Genomic DNA, 6,878 nt, shown 5'->3' with positions numbered 1-6,878 from the left:
ATTAATACCATAATCCTAACCTAATCCAACCATCTAACCATGATTAGTCTCCAACAACTAACCATGGAAAGTTCTCTAAATTTTGACCACTGAGAGAGAAGAGAGGAGAGAGAAAAATTGTAGGAGAGAGAGAGCTTGGTGGGCTATCTTCAATCCTAACCGTTGGTCAAGATCATGTGAGTGCACTCCCCCTCACATTTTCTTTCTTTGCTTCCTTTGATCTTTCTTTCTTTGGTGATTTAGGTGTGAGACCGACTGATGGTGGACCTCACGGTGGAGATCATGGGCCATCCGGACCATCCAACGGCTTAGATAAAAGGGAAAACACAAGGATTAGCTTGGAGATCATGGGCCATCCGGACCATCCAACGGCTTAGATAAAAGGGAAAACACAAGGATTAGCTTGATATGAGCCCGTTGTAGGACCCACTATCTATGGGCCACACTATGATGTGTATGGCCATCCAACCTATTGGTAAGGTCACAAAGATATGGATGAAGGGGCCATACAAAAATCAGGTCGATCTAAACAGTGTTATACCCACTGTGTATGTGAGATCCAAACTATCCAAGGTGGCCAGACCCCATGCGCACACACGCCCCTATATATTATGCATATATATATAATATGTAAATAAAAAAGGAGATGCAACCGCTGCTGCAGCAGCATGCAACAAGGCATTCTGGCTACAGCAGCGAGCATGTTGCCATGCCTGGAAGTGGGGCCCACTGTAGGCCCCATATGATGTATGTGTATTATATCAATGTCGTCCATCCATTTTCCCATATCATTTTAGTGTATGGGCCCAAATCCTGGGCCAATCCAAGCCTCGGGTGGGCCACGAGTCAAGCAGTGAGGATTGAATTCCTACCATTGAAATTCATGGGCGGTCACCGTAAGGCTTATTTGTCATCTAGGCTTGTATATATATATAAGATAAAAATAAAATTAAATAAATAACTAACCCGAGTGCAGGTCCCAACAGGTGCTGATGCACACCGTCTGGAGATAGCGTGGTCCCCACACTGCTAGGGCCCACCTTGATGGATGTATTCTATATCCCCACCGTCCATCCACCCTGTCCATCAGGGTGGCCACACCACAATGAACAGATCTAAATCTCAGATGCACCACATCATGTTTATTCGCCATTCACGTTGTCCAACGTGGGGGCCCCACTGAGGACCCCACCTTAATGTGTATTATATCCACCTTCCATTAGTTCTACCGGCTTAGTAAGAGCGTGAGCTCAAATATCTGGCAAATTCAAATCTTGGGTGGGCCCCACCACTAAAGGTAGTGTGATTTACACCGATCATTGAGACCCTCCCCAGGGCCTATTTTAATGTTTATTTTCCATCAGATCTGGGCCCACCATTGGACCCATCTTGATGTATATGCTGTATGTCTACGCTGTTCATAGGCGGACCTCACCATGACGTATATGTTTTATCCACTCAGTCCACCCATTTTTATGCCTACGGGCTGTGGACCCCTCATGCTATCATCGTCCTTCATATCAGCTACCCACCTTGGTGTATGATTTGTATATCCACACTACCCATTCCAACAGCCCAGTATAGTGGGCTCAGTTTGGTACCGGTCTTGAAGTGTGTTTTTGGGTTGGTTGTAAAGCCCACGTTTTTGCTAGTATGAGGTTGATTTTATGAACCCACTGATGTGTTCACAGTGGCATTAGAGTGGTGGGCTTATTAGTCTTGAAGCCCACTTAGAGCAAAGCTTTGTGAGCTCATTAATGGTGCATCGGGCTGTTTAGGCTCTTTGGTGAATGTGTAAGCCTTATGTGATGTGTGTATGTAGGGTCATATTTAGGCCATGTGGATTGATTATGATTAAGCCATTGAATGGAACCATTATGGTGATTAAGTAAGCCACCTAATAAGACGGATGTGGTGTAGCGACCCACTAATCGGCCCATTCAAGTGAGGCATTGGACTAGAAATTAGCCGCCTAGCTATTTCCTAAAGAAGTTCCTCGTATCTGGAAACTTTCTTGTTTAAATCGTATAAATTCATAAACTCTATTCTGATGAATTTCTTTCAGAGTTTGTATTCTAGGCCATTTTGTGCAAGTTGCACAAACTTGGCCTCGATCGTGATGACTTTGCACTGGCTTTTTTCTCTCTTGAATTAGGTAATATAACTCTCGTAAGATTCCCCTGATAACTGTTGGAAGTGCATGAGATTGGTCATGGTCATCTCTATGTCCTTACAAAAGAATTAAGCACAAAATTTTCATTCCATGTCCTATCAGGTACGGATTGAATTCGACAATAAGTTGGAGTATCACGTGAAGGCCATTACCGTTAATGAATAACTGAATAATTGCAACTTATAATAGTCATTGTTAGCTAGTTTGTCATACTGAATAGTGAATCGACATACATGTTCGATGGTCAATTGACCAGGATCGCCTAAGAATAATGCAAAATTCGATCGATAATTCATCGGCAATGGGTGTTGTCGGTTGATCCATTTAGAATAGATTTATGGTAGACCAGGATAGTATTGCGACCGAGGACTTGGCCTACCACCTCTTGGACCATTTGCATGATTTGGTTATGGTCCACCCGTTGAGGTTCAACCATCAGTGATGGATCATGACCTACCTTGGTTCTGTCCCTCGTGGAATAATAAAAAATTGAAAAAATGTTGGAAAGGTTATCCTCCCGACATACCTTAATTCGGAGCCTCAAGGATAATTTTCCTGACCTTCTGCTATGGTTACCTGAACTAGATGGGTAAAGGAGCATTTCGTCCATCCTGGAATGGAACGGGAAGTGTGCTTTGCTGCAGGGGAGGAATTGATGGCAACTAAACCATGTTACCGACAGAACTTCAATTGACATTATACTACGCCACTGTAGGTGCTCTTTTTAGTAATGATGGTCATCAATCGATACATGGTCTTTGTCTAATTAGCTATCTATCTTTTAACATTCTCAGTTTGAATATAGAATTGCTCAACTTGGGTGTGTACCAAATCTGCTTGAGCTCTCTCATACTCTTGAACATATTGAATACTCAGTTGCACATCCTGAAGTCTGATCGTTATCTCTTCAAGAGAAATTGTTCGAGAGGTTGACGCTCTTTCCCGATTGACGGGACTAAGTGTCGGATTAGTGTTTAAATTCAATAATTCAGGGGTCATTTGAACATACACATCCTCGATTGAAGGTGGTGTGGTTGGTGTTGAGGGTTCAACCCTAACAATTTGATTGCTTCTTCTATTCATATTTCTGATTAGTCAATTCACGATATCACATTGGTAAGTAAACTAGTGACAAAGTCCTATAGGGCGTGCCGAAAATATGTTGCCTCTCGATTTCAAATTTGGTCATGTGGTTTATGTGAGTGTGCTAGAATTGAATATGCGGCTCAATTCAAACCAAATGACTACGACCCCAAGTGCCAAGATAGGCAGATACATCAGAATCAACTATGTGTGACTAAGATCGAATAAGATCGGTTGCCTATTCAACCACTTGCACAACGTTGTTTAAGATGATCGAACAAATTTTTAAGGGTGGGGTTCATCCTCTAAAGATAGGTTGCACCTTTGCCTTCCATAGACTTTTTCAATACAAATAAAACAACAAGAAAATTCCTACAGTCGGCTATGGAGAAATTAACTGCAGAGCACCTTTCTGAATGAAGAATTTGTTCGGTACTTAAACTGAATCCAGCCTATGAACATAGACCTGAATTACAACTAAAGCTAACAATTACTTGATTATTGCTACCGATTACACTAAGGAATGTAAACGACTGATAATACTAAGGAGCATAAGGTAATTGAAAGATAGATTTAATTTAATTTGATTTGGCTAGTATGAGACACATTTTTCTACTGAATTCACTTACTATTTATTGTCTTAAATCGATCATTTGGATGCTTTTCACATTTTGACAATTGCTAGAATGATTTAAGTACTACTAACTTTTTAAGCCACTTGTCGAATAATCACTCTTGGTTTCCTTATTGACCCAACTACATTCCACTCAACCACTCTTGTTTTGTGGATGATATAGCTCCACTTGATAAGCACTATCTATATTAGGGCAAAATCTAGATATTGAATACATTATACAACTCTCATAAAAATGCATGTGTCTTTATCTATTGGCTTCATAAGAATGGGGGAAAATATGGAATAACATCGGCAGTCTAAGGTCAACAGAAGAAAGATATGGCTTTTAATAACTGATTAGGACCATTTCACTATTCTGAATTGCACTATATTGCCCATCATTGTACGGCCTTGAATCCAAACAAATGCAATGACATATGATTTTAAATAAATATAAACATGAGTCACAAAAGTTTTTGTTCATATCTATGTGTTATTATCAATAATTTGGATGGTGAATAAACATTGCGGTGGGCCTAGGAAGTTTTTAATGGTGGCGATTCAATCACCACTGTTTCCTGTGATGTTGCCCACTTGAGATTTGGATCTGCTTCATCTTTGGGTCCACACCCTAAAAGGAGTTGGCAAAACTAATGAATGACGTGGATATACAAACATACAAAGGTGGACCTCACTGTCACGGCCTCATCGAATTAAGAATTGAGGCTGATTCAAATGCGGGAAAAAAGAAAAAAGAAAAAAAAAAGAGTAAAAGAACATAACCCTATTGCCCAATTGACTGCGGAGACAGACAGAGAGAGACACACAACACCGATTGCATAGAGAGAGAGGGGGCGAGAGAGTTGGCTGCAGGTAGCTTTTCCACGCTTTTCAAAAATCAGACCGTTGGGCCTAAGTCACTTACTGGGAAAGTGACTTCTCATCCCCAACCCCATGAAGTTTCCCACCATTTTTGTGTGTAAGTGACTTACAGGTGAATTTCCTCCCCAAACACCACTTATATAAGGCTGCGTTTGGATGCTTGTAAATTTTTTAAGTTGTAAGTTATAGGTAACCTACTTACAGGTGAAAGAAAGTTACATATAATCTGTAACTTACTTATAAGCAATTTAGTTTCTATGTTTGGATAAACTGTAAATTAGTTATAAGTAAGATGTTGTATATTCACACAAACCTCAGTTTGGAGTATATAATCTTTTAAAAATCAAATTTACATATAGAAAAGTTTGGATAAAAGTATGTAATTTTATTGAGCCCATCTAGATGAATAGTTGGACTAATTCTTATGCTAAACTAATCATTAAGTGGATTCTAAAGGTGGGCCCACATATTCAAAAAACATGTAAAAGTAGGCCCACTTATATGTAACTTAAAAACTTCTTGGGAGCCACAAATTTAAAATCAAAATAATACTTATTTTTCTCTTTATTCCGGTCTTCAAGACCTAATCATCAGATGATACATTAAATAAATATTACAGTAGGCCATAGAAGGTTTTTAATTGTGGACATTCAATCACTACCATTTTCTTATGGTGTGGTTCACCTAAAATTGAGGTACGCCTCATTTTCCTCATTTTGGGATCAAGCCCTAAAATGATCCAAAAAAATGGATAGACAGCACGGATAAAATACATACAATATGGTGGGGCCCACAAAGCACCCACTTGTAGCGATCCAGTTATTGGCTAATGTTACTGCCTAAATTGGAGTGGATCCATTGAGATGGGCGGGATCCGGATTATGGAGCCTATTGTGATGTATTTTTTTTAATATCTACATCTTCGTCTGTGTTGAAAAGCTAATTTTAGGCATGATCGGAAAAATTAGATTTAAATCCCAAGTGAACGTACAAGGAAACAATAGTAATTGACCATTAAAAATTTCTCATGAGCCATAAAAGCTTTTAGAGCAAGATGATATTGGTGTGGTCTTTTTGCCCAGGTCTTTGTTACTTGATCAACAGGTGGGATGGCAAATAAATATACGGGTGGACCCGTGAAGTTTTTAGTGGTGGGGATCCGGTCAATATTATTTCTTTTGGTGTGGTCTATTTGGGAATTAGATCAGACCCTAAAGTGAGCTTTTCAATACGGATGAAGAGTCCGACGGTAAGGGAAGTACATCACGGTAGGCCCGGGCGCGGATGGCCTCCTACCCTGCCCTGTCTCAAGCTGGGAACGGAAAGCATATTTGAGTGTCACCGTGATGTATGGGTATTATCAACACCGTCCATCCACTTTTTTGTATCATTTTAGGGTATATAGGACCAAAAATGAAGCAGATCCAAGGCCCGAGTGGACCACACAACAAGAAGCAGTGGTGATAATGATTCTCACTGTTGAAACTTTTGTAGGGCCCACCTTAATGTTTATTTTCCATCCAACCCATTGATAAAGTAACGTAGACCTGGATGAAAGTACAAATATCAAATCCATCCAAAACTTCTATGGCCCTCAAGAAGTTTAGTTTTCAATGGTAAGAGTTTAATCCCCACTGTGTAGTCCTGAACCCTGTACTTGCCTCATTTTTGGGCTTATACTCTAAAATGATACGAAAATTGGAAGGACGGTGTGGATAAGACATACATAAATCATTGTGGCCGCTCAAAGCTGCTGCCCGTTCCCAGCTGGAGACGGGCGGGGGTAGGATGCAATCCGCGTCCGGTGGGCCCCGCAGTCAGGGATCCGAAACCGAAATGGATTAGCAGACTCCCCTGCCACCTGCCAATGGCTGGTGGTCGGTGCTCTATAGGTCCCACCATAATGTATGTATTTCATCCATACTGTCCATCTATTTTTGTGGATCATTTCATGCTATGAGACCAAAAATAGGTATATCTAAATCTCAAGTGTATCACATTACATGAAACAGCGTTGAATGAATGTCGACCATTAAAAACTTTTTGGCGGCAACTAAAGTTTTGGATCAAACTGATCTTTGTTTTTTACCTTCATCTGGGTCTGTATGACCTAATCAACAGATT

Source organism: Magnolia sinica, chromosome 7 (genome assembly GCF_029962835.1).
Source record: "Magnolia sinica isolate HGM2019 chromosome 7, MsV1, whole genome shotgun sequence".
Classification (NCBI taxonomy): Eukaryota; Viridiplantae; Streptophyta; class Magnoliopsida; order Magnoliales; family Magnoliaceae; genus Magnolia; species Magnolia sinica.
Note: the sequence above shows the minus strand (reverse complement) of the source record.